The sequence below is a fragment of the Mytilus californianus genome, unplaced genomic scaffold, assembly GCF_021869535.1.
Source record: "Mytilus californianus isolate M0D057914Y unplaced genomic scaffold, xbMytCali1.0.p SCAF_54, whole genome shotgun sequence".
Lineage (NCBI taxonomy): Eukaryota > Metazoa > Mollusca > Bivalvia > Mytilida > Mytilidae > Mytilus > Mytilus californianus.
In genome coordinates this window covers 112,437-129,686 of record NW_026262706.1, presented here as the reverse complement: position 1 = coordinate 129,686, position 17,250 = coordinate 112,437, and the positions used below count along the sequence as shown (strand labels likewise).

The 17,250-nt window shown below is 32.8% G+C and overlaps 1 protein-coding gene across 1 annotated transcript in view; it reads left to right on the top strand.

Annotated features, from left to right (window-relative positions):
• The window catches only part of LOC127703885 (uncharacterized), a 177,001-nt gene extending 161,944 nt beyond the window's left edge, over window positions 1–15,057 (top strand). The window contains exon 6 of the transcript XR_007983102.1: window positions 14,657–15,057. The gene's annotated coding sequence lies outside the window, so the exon portion shown is untranslated. The remainder of the gene's footprint in view (window positions 1–14,656) is intronic.
• The last annotated feature ends 2,193 nt before the right edge of the window (window positions 15,058–17,250 follow it).

The following is a 17,250-nucleotide window of genomic DNA, read 5'->3' as shown; positions in this document are numbered from 1 at the left end:
GTAAAGAAAGAAATTTTAGAATTACAACTTACACGTATGTAAAAATAAGATATGGTATGAAAACCGGTATGTTCATTTATGTCTGCTTGACCAGTCTTTTATACTATATTTGAACACTAGTTTTAGTATTTGGAGAATTGGAATAAAAAGATACAAAGCTAAATTTTAAAACATAACCATTAACGTTACAATTAAAATATTGCGATCCGACTTGATTTGAATAAGCATGTACATTCCTGCGTCTCTCTGTCGATGAATGTGTGTTGCATGTTGTTATTAGGAGTTAATTGTGTATGCAAGATTTTGATTGTACATCATGTATATGTAAAAGGAATTACAGAGTTTAAAGTAATTATTTGTCAAAGAAACTAATTTCTGTGAATTCGATTTGTACTGGTTATAAGATGTTTAGATCACTAACAAATTACAGTACTATTTGTTACATTGTTATAACATGTATAAGGGTTTTATCGTTTGACAAAAGTATTTAATTTTTTTTTTTAATTTCAGGTTGAAAAGAGGAAAACAGAATATATCGAAAGATTTGAAGAAATTTTTGGAGGCCAAGTTAAAGCTAATCACAATAGAGGCATATTCTTTATTTCTAACACAGAATTTCTTGAACGCGACTGTAAAAAATTGAAAGACAAAATTTACGAAATTGCAAAAGAGACGATGTTTTTTGAGGAAGAACTTCCCTTGCAGTGGATTCAACTAGAAAATGCGTTAAGCGTGTTGAAACACGAATTGAAACAGAATATATTGTCATTGCAGAATGTTGTGGAATTAGCAACAATGACTTTCATCAAAGAAGAAGAACTTCTTCCTTTCCTAACTTACCAGCATAAAATTGGAAACATTATTTTTTTCGAGGACATAAAGGAGTATATCATTTTACAGCCAAATTGGTTAGTTAAGTGTTTCAGGTGCCTAGTATGTAATAACCATCCACTCAAACGAAACAATGAAATAGTAAAATTGACTGACTGGCACAATCTGACAAAGACAGGACAGTTATCAGATAACATAATTGATAGGCTTTTTGAAAAAGAACCTGACTTAGAGTTTGGAAAATTTAAAACTCACATACTTCATGTTATGGAAAAATTTTATATTTTAGTAAAACCTAAGTTTATAGATATCAACAACGATTCAAATCTGATACCAAATTCATACTACATGCCATGCATGATTACACAGCAATCGACTTCTCTCGATATTATTCAGAAAATGTTCGAAGGCGAAAGGTGTAAATTTAGTTTTTCACCATGGTTGATACTTGAATTTTCATTTCTTCCTCTTGCTTATTTCAATCACATTCTGTTCTATTATATTACAAGATATACAGTCTGTGAAGAGAAAGCGGGGCGGAAAACTATATATAGAGGAAAGGCATTGGTCAATTTAGATAAAACTGGGCTCAGAAAGTTATGCATCTGTTTCTCAAAGAATGCTATAGTCTTACAGGTATGGAAATTAGATGATGTCAAGTATTGCAGCTATAGCACTATTTTAGAAGAGCTATGTAGAAAAGTTGAGGAGTTAAAGATAAAATTAACCCAGAACATATCTTACGATATAAAAGCGAAATGCAGAATTGGGAATTATTCTAACAAACAAGGCAGAATTACCAATAAAGAACTAGGTGAAATATGTGAACAAGGAGAGTACTTTTGTCCTGAGCATAAAGGAATGCACAGTAAGGACGACTTACAGAGTACCTGGTTACAGCATGCTGACATAGTGAGTATGATATGATGTTTGAGTGTACGAATTTGTCTGCTATTTTATTTTTTGTTTGTATTTTTGTGAACTGGGGATGCTTTTATTTGGCTTGCATTAGGAGAGAATGAATTTAAGTATTAATAAAGCCCACTATCTGTATCATCAGCTAATATGATATGTAATATAAATAAATATAATAGGTTTTGATCACACCCTCTCTTTCCCATTCTGAATATTTGTAAAAATATAAAATATAAAATATAAAATTTAGAATGGAAATAGAAAATATGTCAAAGAGACACCAACCCGACCAAAGAGCAGAAAACAGCCGGAGGCCACCAATGGGTCTTCAACACAGCGAGAAATCCCGCACCCGGAGGCGGGCTTCAGCTGGCTCCTTAATACAAATGTGTACTAGTTCAGTGAAAATGGATGTTATACTAAACTCTAAAACATACAAATGAACTAAAATTAAAAAAACATACAAGACTAACAAAGGCCAGAGCCTCTTGACTTGGGCCAGGCGGAAAAATGCAGCGGGTTAAACATGTTTTGTGAGATCTCAACCCCCCCTAATACCTCTAGCCAACTAGCCAATGTAGAATAAACAAACAAACAAACAAACAGCAATACGCACAGTAAAACTCGTTTAATAGAAGTCAGAGTCCGATGTCAGAATCTTATCTTTTAGATGTTTAATAACACTTTCAAACTTGTTAACTATCAGTGTTCTAAATTAATATTCGTTTCTAAACAACACTTTACTTCTATGTTTAGACCTTAGATGAATTTGGCTATTTGGTTTAGGTATTTTTGTCATATAGCTCTTCAACTGTTTTGGTACTTATACATCCCTCGGTTTTCAAATGTTTGGCATTGAGCGTCCCTGATGAAGGTAAATCTAGAAAAGCGCTTCGGACGCATGAAATTATTAAACGTGTTATTTTCAATTTTTTAAAGAGTTACCAACCAATCTCACTGTGTTTTTTTTTTCCTACAAATAATAACTTTGTTACTATGAAACTCCTTGCCATTTTATCGTTAAAACCTTACTCTACATCATAAGATTATAGTTTGCAAATGAATAATTTGTAGTAATATGCAGTAATGCAATTCACATATACTTTGATTGTTTGTATTATTAAATTTCGTTATTCATCATAGGTGCCGTTAGTTAACTTTGTTCTCCACAGGAGTTACATCCATTGAAAATAATCGAAACCAATTTTTTTTAAAAACCAAATCCTTACAACATATACGCACCAAAAACCTAAAGATTACTACGAAAATGTTTTAAGTATTTTATTGTGATAATGAACCATGATTTAAATGTCATTCTATAAACAAAGTGATAATTACTATCAAATATGTGTGATATTCAATCTTGCAAATAACAAGGCACCAACTTATGGATAGAAGGTAGCACCGATCTCATGGTATTAACTTATAGATATATATTATTCGTAATTGTAGTAACTTGTGAATATGTATTATTCCCATGGTTGTAACTTATGAATATGTATTATAACGATGTTACTGTTCACTATTTAAATGTTGGGGATAAAGGCACAATCATTTGTGTGTTGTTGCTAACATTTATAAAAGCGACATAAACCGGCATTGTTTGTTGTTGATTTATTTAATTTAAAGAAAAATCATCCGGGATTTTTTTCGATAAATTAAACCTGTTCAATATGTAAAAACTTCTGGATGACCAAGAAGGCTTTCTTGTAATTTTTATTATTATATTCGTACATTCGAAGTTTTATGTGAAGTAAATACATGGTCGTAAAACTAGTGTTGTCATCCGTGTCCTTTAATATTTATCATAATGCTCTTTTACTGAAGCATGCGTTTCAATGTAAATGAACGTATAATTTTTTTTCCTGTAAATACTTCATCAACCACCAAATTGTGTTATCGGTATATTCATGTACGTAAACAACAAGTTGCTATTCATAACAATATTCACAGAGTGGTCATGATTTGAAGAAGTTAAAGACTACACGAGCATCCTTTACGAATGAATACATAACTGTGCAACCTTCTCGTATATATCATAGGTTTGTCTTTTTTTCTGTCGTTATAATGGTCGTTTTCATTGTTTAATGTAAAACAATGTATTTCTTATATAAACAAATAATTTTATTTTTCCAAATACTTTTCTTCAATATTCAATGGACAAATGTGAACAAGCACTTGTCATAAATTTCCATGCTTGAGTTCAATTAGTTCTGTATGGTTTTCACTAGCTTCCGCCATTTTCGAATTCAGAGTTTTTTTAGAAACCACATATGGTTAATACCACTACGCGAGTCAATTTCACAGTATTTCTGAAGACCCTCTTTCACTGCGGACAGAAATTTGTTAATGAACAATTCCTTCGTTGAACATGCAGATGAGCCGCTAATGTGCCGATGTTTGTGCGGAGTTTTGTGAAGCTTAGATATCCAATACAAACAAAGTAAGTGTTGGGGTTCTCTGAACTTAGGACCATGATATATCACCTTTCTGAGATGTTCATATTGAATTCTGTTTAGATCCTAAGTAATAACTGGGCCAGAGGTGCTGTGAATATAAGGGGAGTCACATATCAAAGGTTTTTATTAGGTATTCTTCTAATTCAAGGTCCTGCAACGCTTGCTTATAGTTAAATACTTTAGTGCTATGGATTTGGTATAACTATAGGATACAAAAGGAACAAACTGATTCTGAAAATAAAGTGGAATTGTCTTGTTAAAGAATTAGAAATAAATGAGCACTCAAGTTAACCCACATACAAAAACATATTATTCGACAAAGAGAAGATTTGACGTATCATAAGTCCAACATTACATTGAACAGCAAATCTGAAGACTTACCTTGTTTGTATTGGATAAGCTTCACAAAATTCCGTACAAACAACGGTACATTGATGGCTCATCTGCATGTTCTAGACAGAAATTGTCCTTTAGATTGCTAAAATATAGATCCGCAGTGAAAGGGGGTCTTCGGAAATATTGTGGAACTGTTTACTCGCGTAGCGGTGTGGATTCTAAAAAACTCTAAAGTACTTTTGAATAATATAGGTCTCCATCTTTCATTGAAATTAATTCTATCAAAACTTTTGATTTTTCAACATTGTTTACCACCATCCCCCCTCTGAAATTAAAAATTCGTCTAAAAAAAATAATCCACAATGCCTTCTAGTATAAAAAATTGTATCACACGCTATAAATTTATTACTTTGGGATACCATACGGGATATTCCGTTATTAGTGAACAAAAAAGTAAAACATGCTACACAGAGGAACAAATAAAGGAAACAGTAGTATACCCCTGTTCAAAAGTCATAAATCGATTTAGAGAAAACAAATCCGGGTTACAAACTCAAACAGAGGAAAAAACATCAACTATAAGAGGAAAACAACGAAACAACAGAAACACTGAAGTGCAACAAAAACAAACGCCATGCAACATACATAGAAACGAACTATTAGATACCAACTGCCATATTCCTGACTTGGTACAGGACAGGTACAGGACATTTTAAGACAAAATGGTGGATTGAACCTCGTTTTGTGGCTAGCCACACCTCGCGCTTGATGGCAATGTTAAAAATACCGCTAAAATGGCAACATTACATGACAGGAATACAGTACAAAATGCAAGAACACTCAGGACAGAGAAATACATAAATAAATAATATAATAGTACATTTCGACATGTTAACCACAGCATGACAAATTAATTTACGACAGTACACAAAACAGAATAATAGAATTATGAACTGTACGTCACACGAATGTATCAACGCCACAAAAAAAGTAACGTCATAGGTAAATTTCTAAAAATTGGATATAAATCGTTATTAGGTTTGTAATGATGTTATTTGATCCGATCAGAATTACAAATAAAACATCATAACTAAATACATGAATGTTGGATGTACAAATACCGAGACACGTCTTATAGCAAATGCGAATTTACACGCAGCAAAACAGTCATATTCGGGAATAGGTCACGTTCGGTACTCAAAAGACCAGAGTTTCTTATTTACAACATATTTGTTGACTTTGGAGGTAAACTTTTTTTAACAAATTGTGGGCATTCCTATGGGAACGAACTGTGCGCCTTTCTTTGCCGACCTCTTTTTTTCATACGAGTCGGAATTCCTTTAGACACTTGTCAAAACAAGAAGATCAAACAAGCCAGATAATTTAATTTCACATTCATATATTGATGATGTGCTTTCCTTTACCAATCCAAATTTGTCTGATTGGGTTGCATAAATAAATCCTCCAGAACCAGAAAATAAGGAAACAACAGATATGGCTTTCCTCACCACCTCAATTTTAGACCTCGAATATGACATAAGAGGTCATCTCAGTACCAGAATCTATGACAAACGATACCATTTTAATTTTGAAATTATTAATTTCTCCCACCTTAGCAACAATATACCAACCTACCCTGCATATGGGATATACATTTCCCAACTCATTCGATATTCAAGAGCTTGCAGCTGCTTCTCACACCAGTGTCTGAGCAGAAAGTTGATGAACCAGGGTTATGTCAAAGAACGTCATGTCCTTTTTCTAAAAAAAAATTTCAACGGAACCTTGTTGATAAATATTCCGTATCAACTTTACAAATAATACATGATGGTTTTGAAGTATATATTATAGGTACTGTTGTTGTTTAGCATCATAATTGCGTGTTATATAGTGTTCTTTTATTTGTCTTTGTAAATTATAAAGCTTTACCGTTTAGTCCATTTTTGGTTATAATCCTGTTGGCGTAGCTCAGTACTTTTACATCCCGCCATTGTGGTATGGTCATTTTTTTGCATTCTTGCATTTCATTTTTGCTTATGTGCTTTGTCTATATGCCATTTTAATTTTCTTTGTTGACATATTTGTTTGTTTTATAGTGATTAAAATTATAACGTAATGTTGACTGCTGCACCCCTATTTTTGACATTTTGTCCCAGTGTGTCCGTTTGTTTTGTCACACATTGTTTCCAATATAATTATATGCGATTGTCATACAAGTAAGAGGTTTAGCTAGCTATAAAACCAGGTTTAATTCACGATTTTCTGCATAAGGAAATGCCTGTACCAATTCAGGACTATGACAGTTGTTTTTCATTTGTTTCATGTGTTTGAGTTTTTGATTTGCCATTTGTTAAGGGGACTTTCCGTTTTGAATTGTCCTTGGAGTTCGGTATTTTTGTTGTTTTACTTTTAAATTTCTACTCCTTTAAGTGAAGAAAAAATGTGTTTATGCATCTCTTTTCAAAATCTCTCAAATCATCAAAATCCAATATTTTACAGACGCAATCCGGAGTTGGTTGACCATTATTGAATATATGTGTCACAAATGACTACGGATATGTTCCAACTGTCGTCACCACAATCCCGTTTTCTTTTCCCCGAATGTAAACTACCGAATAAGACTTGTCACCACATGTGAAGCACGATCTACATACCCTTCCAAACATCCACAATCACTATCAGTGTTTAACGGGGTTCCTTTGCTCAGTCTATAGTTTTCTACACTGTTATTTGTCTTTTGGTCTTTTTCTTTGTTTTCATGGTGTTGTCACTTTATTTTCGACTTACGAGTTTTAACGTTCCTTTGGTATCTTTCGTCCTCTTTTCATCTGTACCTAATCCATGTTAATCGATCGATCAGTAAATTAATTATATGCACTGATCAGACGGATACTTATGTAATTTAAATACTTATGGAAAACGAACTCCACATTATTTACATGCGATAAACGGGACTCTCTACGAAGTTAGTTTGTAATCAACTTGGTCGCAATAACTTATAAAAAATATATGAATTACTTTTCAAGCATTATATGTATTACTTCATTATTGGTTCTCTTATTTTTCTGCCAAATAAATTACAGGAGTGCAGAATATTGTCTTGCTCAGAATGTTTCTGTATCACTTCAAAGAGATAAAATGTTATCATTTGAAAAAAGTCCCCTGTTCAGCAATTATGCATTTTACTGTCACTAGATGATGAAAATAAAAATAATATAACTAAGCTTTGTTTGGGTTGATTAAGAGTGCAATTAGATCTTTATTTTGATTGAAATAATCTGTTTGCATTGTTTTCGAGTCTCCAACTTGCATATTTCTTTATCTTATTGAAAACAAAACGGCGAAATTTGCAACAAATGATGATTTCATTTTCAGAGCATTTTCGGAAAAACAAAATTCACAGTCGTGATAAACACCTTTTCAGTACTCTTTTGGTTTGAAAGAAATAGCCTAAATATAAACGAAAATCTCAGTTATTTTATAATAATATTTAAATTTAGTTTTATCTGCATAGTTCTCTCCTTTTATAATTCTTAAAACTTTGCTGAATAATTAACAATAAAATGTTTAGCTTCTGTACTATCTCATTTTTTCATGGCGCCATTTTAATTAAATGAAGCGAAACTAAGACTCCGTAATTTGTATGAGTTCAACATGTGCCGTAGTAGAGTTAAATCCGTCAGAAAGGTCAATCCGTCTGATCAGTCAAATATTTTTACTATACGTCTGACGGATTGATAGACTTGAGTTTGACTGATCGATGACCGCTGATTGCTCGCTAAAATAGTAACGTCTAAGGTTGCAAGTTGTGTATATATCACGGATCACCTAATTTTCGCAACAATATTAAGTGCCACATCCCAATTAAAAAAAAACAAAACTGTTGACATTTTACTTTGCTGTCAGGCTTTAAAATTAGTAAACATTGTAATGATCGTTTAAATATTGAGCTGCGCCGTGTTCACATGTCTGTCCAATACGGCGAATACCATCTCGTGATATGTGTTTTGTGTGTTTGGTATATGTATAAAATGCTAAATCATTTAAAAATATTTCGCCTTGATTAAACATTTTAAATTGCCTGCAAATTAGTAAACATGTTCAACAGGTTGGGTGCTGTTATAACATTCCATCGTGTGTGTGCATGAATAAAATGAGGTGTCGAGTATACTCTAATAAGACAAAAAGAAAAGAACCAAACAAAATATACCACACCATGTAAATTGTTAATTCATAATTAACAAAAGAATAACAAGAATCATTAAAAAATACAATATAGTCGCCAACACAAGCTTTTCCGTTAACGAACAAACACAAGTGGTCAGGATAGCCTGATTTGGTGCAAACACAAGTGTGTTTGAGTCAAACGAATATTGTTTGCATACACATCTCCTTTTTGTTTATGCAAATCATTTGTTTAAACTCAAGTATGATATCGTTTTATATTCAACAAAAATACTCGTATCTTTTTCAGGTAAAAGCGAAATTAAATAAAGAGAAGGATGAAAGGAATTCAACGTTGAGAATGGGTAATGGACGTAGTTTTGTTTTCATTGAAATTAAGGTTCATTCACAATAAGCAAGAGCTCCTCCACTCTTTTATAAATTTGCCGAATGCTTTCGTCATATATATAAAAACATATTGTACTAGATAGAATTTTCCCTCGTAGGTCATTGATTTATTGAAAATATTTCTATTCTTTTCCATCGAAATAGAAAATGTTCATTTATATTTGTGTGCTTATATTCAGTAGAATCAATTCGGAGTTACCAGTACTTCTGGTCTTTTCAGTTACACTAGAAAAGTCTACAAAAATCATAAAAGAAACAAAATATCTTCATCAAGGAATTAAATTATTTTATAAATAATAAACTGTTAACAGAGAGATATATCTCGCCTATTTGTTATTTTGATAATGCAAATGTTGAAATTAAAATAGCAATACTTTAACATGTAAGTGATGCAAATATTCAAAGTCAATGAACCATGGCTGACGGTACAGGGCTAAACAATATCCATGGAAATGAGATGTGCCAATGCTAAATCAACTGCAAACCAAATACCATTGACTTTTCATAAGTCGTTCCCTTTAAACAAACCTAAACACAAACATTAACTTGTAAACTATGTTAAAGTTTCAAAGTCAATAAACCATAATTAGGCGGTGGGGTTATATAATCTCCATGGAAATGAAACTTGCAAATGCCAATACATTTGCATACCGAATATCATTGACTTAACATTAGTGGTTCATCTTAAACTGACCTAATCACAAACTTATACATGTAAACTAAGCAAAAGTTTCAAAGTCAATAGACTATGACTGAGGGGTAAGGACTAAATATTCTCCATGGAAATGAGATGTGCTAATGCTTATACAACTGCATACCAATTATCATTGACCTACCACTAACGGTTCCCCTTAAACTGACCTTATCACAAACTAATACATGAAAACTAAGCAAAAGGTTCCAAAGTCAATAAACCCTGAATGAGGGGGCGGGGCCAAACAATCTCCATGGAAATGAGATATGCCAATGCATATACAACTGCATACCAAATATCATTGACCTACCAGTAGTGGTTCCGCATAAACTGACCTAATCACAAACTAATACATGTACACTAAGCAAATAGACCTTGACTGAGGGGGCGGGGTCAAATAATCTCCATGGTAATGAGATGTGCCAATGCTAATACAACTGCATACCAAATACCATTGACCTACCACTAGTGGTTCACCATGAACTAGACCTAATCATAAACTAATGCATTGTTGACGCTGCCGCCGTCGTTGTCAACAGCATACCTATTTCTCGCTTTTTGACTCCGTCAAGGCAAGACAAAAATATCATACGTGTTGTTACAATAACTTTAGGAAGAGACATACCCAACGATATGTTGAAAGAAAATCCCTAAGCTCGTGAAAAAGTAGAAAACCTCAAAATGATAAAATAAAACGTATCAATAGACATATGGATATTACTAAACCCTCATTAGATAAAAAATATACACAAAAACGACAAAATCCCGTCCAGTCTAATCGAAATGATATGTTCCTAATTCAAAAAAAAAATTGTATTCAAAGTTGTGTTTTATTAGTTCTTTCTTTTAAGAAGCGATGTCAATCAAGCAGTTTCAAAACAATTACAATCTGTCTCACTTAAACCAGAGGAAACTGAATAACGGTATTTATGACGAGCAAACATATACATATATATGCCAAAAATCATAGTAAAAGTGAAATAGATTCATGACTTTTGTGATAATAGTAATATGTAGAATAAATTCAGACAAAACAACAACAAAATAAGACAAAAACAAAAGATCAAATCAGAAACATATGATGTCCTACTTTGCTGAAAAAAATTTCTGTATAAAACCAAAGAAAATAAAATCCTTTCCTTACAATTCTTGCATTTTAATGGTTCTACTAGCAATCATTGCAAATGATTGATGGATTCATTGTTAACGTCTCAGACTTTGGTGACAAATAGTTCATGTCCATGCATGTTTATGACGAGAACAAATTAACAATACATTCAATTGGTAGGTCATGATAAAGGGGCCGTCCGGGATAAAGGTCGGAGAAATTTGTCTAACCACTGAAAAATAAGGGTATATTGGATAGGGACAGAAAATGTGCTTTGCATAATGCATCCAACGGACCTCTAGTAGAGTAGTTGCAATAATATTGATTTTATTCTCAGTGAATAAAAATCAAACTAAATAAATTTTTGCTTTATACATATGCACATTCATTACTTTACAATCTGTCGATACCTGTATCTTGGTATTGCACATATTTTCTATGACTGTTAATGAAATTTTTACACGAAATCCATGATATTGAATGTGTACCGACTGATATTTTAAACTTATTTGCATGACTTTTTATATTGGTTGTTATTAGCTTTGAACTAGTTGTCAGTAACTGCGAGTACTGTTAGATCTGTATTTATTGTCTTTTTTTTTTGTTGGGATATAAAAGTACCCTGCCACGTCCACTCTGTGTTTTAGTCAGATGTATTTTTGCTTTGTATCTATCTGATTTGAACCCTTTTGAACTGATTTTTATAGTTTGTTCTTATGTTGTACTATTACACCCTGTTCCATGTTAGAGAGAGGGTTGGCGCCTCCAAACAAGTTTAACCCATCCACATTCGGCATGTGTATGTCGCAAGTTAGGAACCTGTAATTCAGTGGTTGTCGTTTGTTGCTGTATATCATATTGTTTTTTTTTTTAATTATTTTGTACATTTATCAGGCCGTTATTATTTCTTTTGAATTGTTTTACATTTGTCATTTCGAGGCCTTTTAGAGCTTACTATGCGGTATGGGTTTTACTCATTTTTAAGGCCGTACGGTGACCTACAGTTGTAAATGTTTGTGTCATTTGGTCCCTTGTGGAGAGTTGTTAATCCACATCTTCTTTATATTGATATGATGTGAAAGGTAAACCGGAAAAGATAAACGATCCCTAAATAATATAGCAAGGGTTCTTAAACGTGCAATTAACGGGACACTCTGTATTTACACGTGACACCAGACTTAACGTCCCGATGGCGACTTGACGTAGCTGCGTAGTTAAATATCCCTCACACCTAACGCAAGGGTGTTGCTGCTGGTCGGATTAAATCAAGTAACAATATTTGTTTAAGGCCAGTCACCCTATAGATTTATTATATATCAGCGAAGCAGAAAGAGTACAAATCAAATAGTTAATCCAAGATGTTGCATATGGTAAAAAAAAATACGTCGCAACATAAGGATCCCTCAAAACGTTGTTGTAAGGGTATTTTGCAGAAAGCGTGTCACTACCCTACAAGAGTCATCATATACAACTTCCCCATTCTGAAATGACGTGAATGCGTATTTTTACATCCCATTGTGCAACCTGAAGCTATTTACGGCGAAACCTTACCCCTCAAATTGTTCGATTTGTACCGATTTCTCAATCCTCGTTAATAGGAGAGTTCTCTAGCAGAACTTACTGTTAACCAGATCTTTGTGAAACCAAAAACATCATGCAGATTATTAGAAACAATTCATGTAACTAAAAAAAAACGCATCGTAAGCTCATAAATGATCGATCGATTGATATTGTTTGCTTAACGTCCAGTGGCAAATTTTTTGTTTGTTTCCAAAATGACAACAAAGTAAGAATAAAATCTGTGTGTGGACACAGGAAAACAGAAGCACCTTTTACGCATGGAACGTTTATCATATTCCCTTACAGCCGTGAAACCTATTGATAGTTCATATATGATTTCAAATTCCTTATTGCTGGTGGGTTTCTACTTTTATTAAGTTTTTCTAGTGTCATGTGTATTTTAGAGGTTGAGTTCTATAAAACCAGGTTCAATCCACCATTTTCTACAGAAGAAAATGCCTCTACTAAATTAGGAATATGACTGTTGTTGTCCATTCGTTTGATGTGTTTGAGCTTTTGATTTTGCTATTTGATAAGGGACTTTCCGTTTTGAATTTTCCTCGGAGTTCAGTATTTTTGTGATTTAACTTTTTATCAGTTGGAAGCCTGTTTATGATTCAATTTGTTTATCCAAAAACCTTCTCCAATTACATTAGTATGTCCAGTACAAGACTGCTCTAACTATATCTGATTTCTCAAGTCTCTTTTTAAAACACTTTTTGTATTTTCATTGAGTTATTGATGTAGTCTGATCATGCTTTGCTCGATTAAGAATTTTAGTGAGTTTTCAAAGTGAAAATTACACTGCTTGAAAGAGATAACATCTGAGGGAAAATTTGAGGTCGTGAAATATTCAATATCATATATTTATAGTGTGCAAAATATTTAATCACTTTTAACGGTAATCTGCTCTATAGATTAAGCAATCCATTGTAGAAATAACCAATTGAATACTTCATTATTTATTTCAGAAAATGGACCAAGCAAAGAAGAAGAAGCATTCACTCAGGATCAATCATCTGTCAAAACCAACCTTCCTGTTTCTGTAACTTTGCGTCAACAGATAAATATCAAAAAGTCAAACAATGAAAGTCTGACCATTACTAGCTGTATCAAAACAGGCAATACATTAGTGTTTACCGACTTTTACAATAACCAACTTATTATTTGTAATTCAGACGGTACTGATATCCATCACATTCCTCTGTCCTATAAACCGTATTATATGTCAGTGGTAAATAGTAACACTGTAGCAGTATCATGTGGAAGTGGCAGTACCATACTGATAATAAATATATCTACAGGTTCTGTCTCCAGTACAATCAACACCAGTTATTTCTGCTACGGAATATCATATAATGATAATAACCTGTACGTTGTTATTGGTAAGAGTAGGTTACATGTGATGAACCTGACAGGTAAAGTAATATGTAAAATACCTTTACCTTCATACCGTATTTTCGACATTATAGTAGACAGAAACAGGTTGGTTTGTATAGACGAGACATCAATATACAACTGCTCGTTTTATGGAACACTAATTTGGAAGTTTAAAAAGGATACATTTCAAGATTTACGTCGTGTGACAACAGATAATGAGGGCAATGTGTATGTGACTAATTATAAGACTGACAATGTAGTAGTCATATCAGATGATGGTCAACATCACAAAGAAATTCTTACTAAATCAGATGGATTGAACAAGTCGTGGGGAATTTATTTTGACAAAAAAGATAAAATTCTGCTTGTAAGTAATGATTTTGATGCTTCTATGTTTGACGTAAGAAAGATCGAAAATAAACATGAATAATTCTTTCAGACAATCAGTTCATTCGGACTCGGATCTGTTCGTGTATTTAGTCATTCAAAATAACTTTTATTTATTTTTGTTTTTTTACTATCAATCTAACTTAATTGAAAACAAAATTACAGAAAGATTATAATTGTTTTTGAAAATGTAACTTGAATTTTCCTCGGCTTTTGTATTTCATTAATGTTGTTCGAATATTTTTTTACGCATTTTTCAAACATTTAAACATTCATTTGTTCCATAAATATTTCAATGTGGAAATCCGAATAAGAAAAACTGTTCTTGTTTGGAATTTATTTTAACAAACAAGAAAATATTCTGCATGTTTGTAATATAAATGAAGGAAATTTTGTAATATAAATGACGGAAAGGTTGTAATATAAATGACGGAAAGGTTAACTTTTTGTACGTAAAAACGAAACAAACATAAATGAACATTAATAAGTTTATTCGAATTCAGATTTGTTTTTATACGCCCGTCAAAATTTTGACGGGACATATTATGTTACATAAATGTCGTCTGTCCGGCGTAAACATGTCGCACCGTAACTTGAGAACGACTTATCCAAATTTCATGAAACTTAACATAGTTGTTTCTTATGATGGTCAAACGATCTGTATACTTTTTGGTGAAAATAAGATTAAAACGTTTTGAGTTTCGGGACTTAGTAACTAAAACAGGTGTGTGTTTTTTTTCACATGTCGTGCCGTATCTCAAAAACAATTTATGATTATTGCTTAAAACTTTACACACTTTTTAGTAATATTATTCTTAAGATCTGTATACTTTTTGGTGATGATTCAAAATTTTATTTTTGAGTTAGTGAGTATTTTGTAAAATAAGGGGGAGGGTTTTTTACATGTCGCGCCGTATCTCAAAACGATTTATGATTATTGCTTAAAATTTTACACACTTCTTAGTTATATTAATCTAAAGATCTGTATAGTTTTTGGTTTTGATTCAAAGTTTTGTTTTAGAGATATTGATTTTTTTTAAAGGGGGGTTTTCACTTGTCGCGCTGTATCTCAAAAACGATTTATGATTTTTGATTAAAATTTTACAAACTTCTTAGTTATAGTAATCTAAAAGATCTGTATACTTTTTGGTTTTGATTCAAAATTTTATTTTAGAGATATTGAGTTTTTTGTTAAAAAAAAAGGGGGGGGGGGGGGTTCGCATGTCGCGCCGTATGTCAGAAATTATTTATGATTATTGCATACAAATTCACACACAAGACGACGGGCGTATCATGCGTTCAAGGCGCATAGATATTGCATTGAGTAATTCGAAATGGACTGTATGTGTTTGTGTGTTATCTACCGAATACAAATTACAATTAATCAATTATGATTTATTTTATGGAATTACTACAATGCTTTCTTAAAAGTTCAATATAAGATATAAATTAGTAAATTTTGGCCCAAAATGATCTTAAATTTAATTTGCGACAACAAAACAACTATTTCACTAAACATTGCATTTCTGCAAATTTGTTGGTTAGGTCAACAATGACATCAAAAGCACTATTAGTGTCAGAGTAGGGCTACTTTTACGTTTTAAATTAGAGGGAGTGAATTGGTGGTCTGACACCTATATATATGTGAAATTTCAGAGAAAGTTTGCTTAGGCTAAAGACATGTTGTTCTTGGTTTATTTCTTTTTGCCGGTTGGGTTGTGATGGTTAAAACTGAAAATATATTTCAGAGCATCTTTTTGAAACCCATTTGCACATAATTAACTTGCCTCGTTCAGAACTTTATTTCATGTGTTTTATGCTTTTTATGTAATTATAATTTTTGCATTGTAACCTGTGGGGATTTGACTTTTTACAATAAAGATTATTCTTTAAATTTTCTTATTTATCTATGTCCTATATCTTAATCTGTCCTCGGTATGAAACGATTCTATACGAATGTTTAGAAAAATAGAACAATTTTTGAATATTTATTTGTCACTTGTATTCTGCTGTTTATATCCTCCGAAATAACAGCAACTCCGCCCCACTTCCAGTTTATTAAGTCTCCCAAACGAAGTTTGGGAAGACCTATTGTTTTTGCTCAGTTATTATTATTATTATTATTATTATTATTATTCGTCTTCTTCTTCTTCCTCTTCCGCCGCTTTTAAATTTGAACTTGTCCGCACCCGTTGTCCAAAACCGCTTGTCAGATTAACTTAGGGTTTCACAATATGTTAGACTAACATGTCTAGTGGTGCAATCAGGGTTTTGTTTGTGCAATGGGGTTTATAAAGGGGTACTTTGAGGGGCAGAAAGAAAGGAGGGTTTTACTATAGAACCCTATGGGATTTTATTTTTTAAAATTTTAAAATGATTATAAATTGAAAACTGTTTGTGATAGACACAATCTTTTTAATTGAAAATGTTCTAAATGACAAAGCACATTAAATGAAATACAGGGTTAGTTCCCAGGGGTCACCCCCTACCCCTGCCATTTAAGAAAGTTCTTATATCTTGTAAGTGGTCAAGATCCCCACCCCTTAACCATATATATTCTGGTTTGTCATGCTAAGATGGTTTGAATAATATACAGGGTTATTCCCCAGGGGTCATCCCGACCCCCTGCCATTTGAGAAAGTTATAATATCTTGTAAATGGTCGAGATCCCCACCCCTAAACCATACATATTACGGATTGTCATGATAAAGCACATCAAATGAAATACAAGGTTAGTCCCCAGGGGTCACCCCCACCCCCTGTCATTTAAGAAAGTTCTAATATCTTGTAAGTGGTAAAGATCCCTATCCCTAACCCATATATATTCTGGTTTGTCATGCGAAGATGGTTTGAATGATATACAGGGTTAGTCCCCAGGAGTCATTCCGACCCCCTGCAATTTGAGAAAGTTCTAATATCTTGTAAATGGTCGAGATCCCCACCCCTAAACCATACATATTCCTGTTCGTCATGTCTCGAACATTTGAATGACGTATACGGTCAGTCCC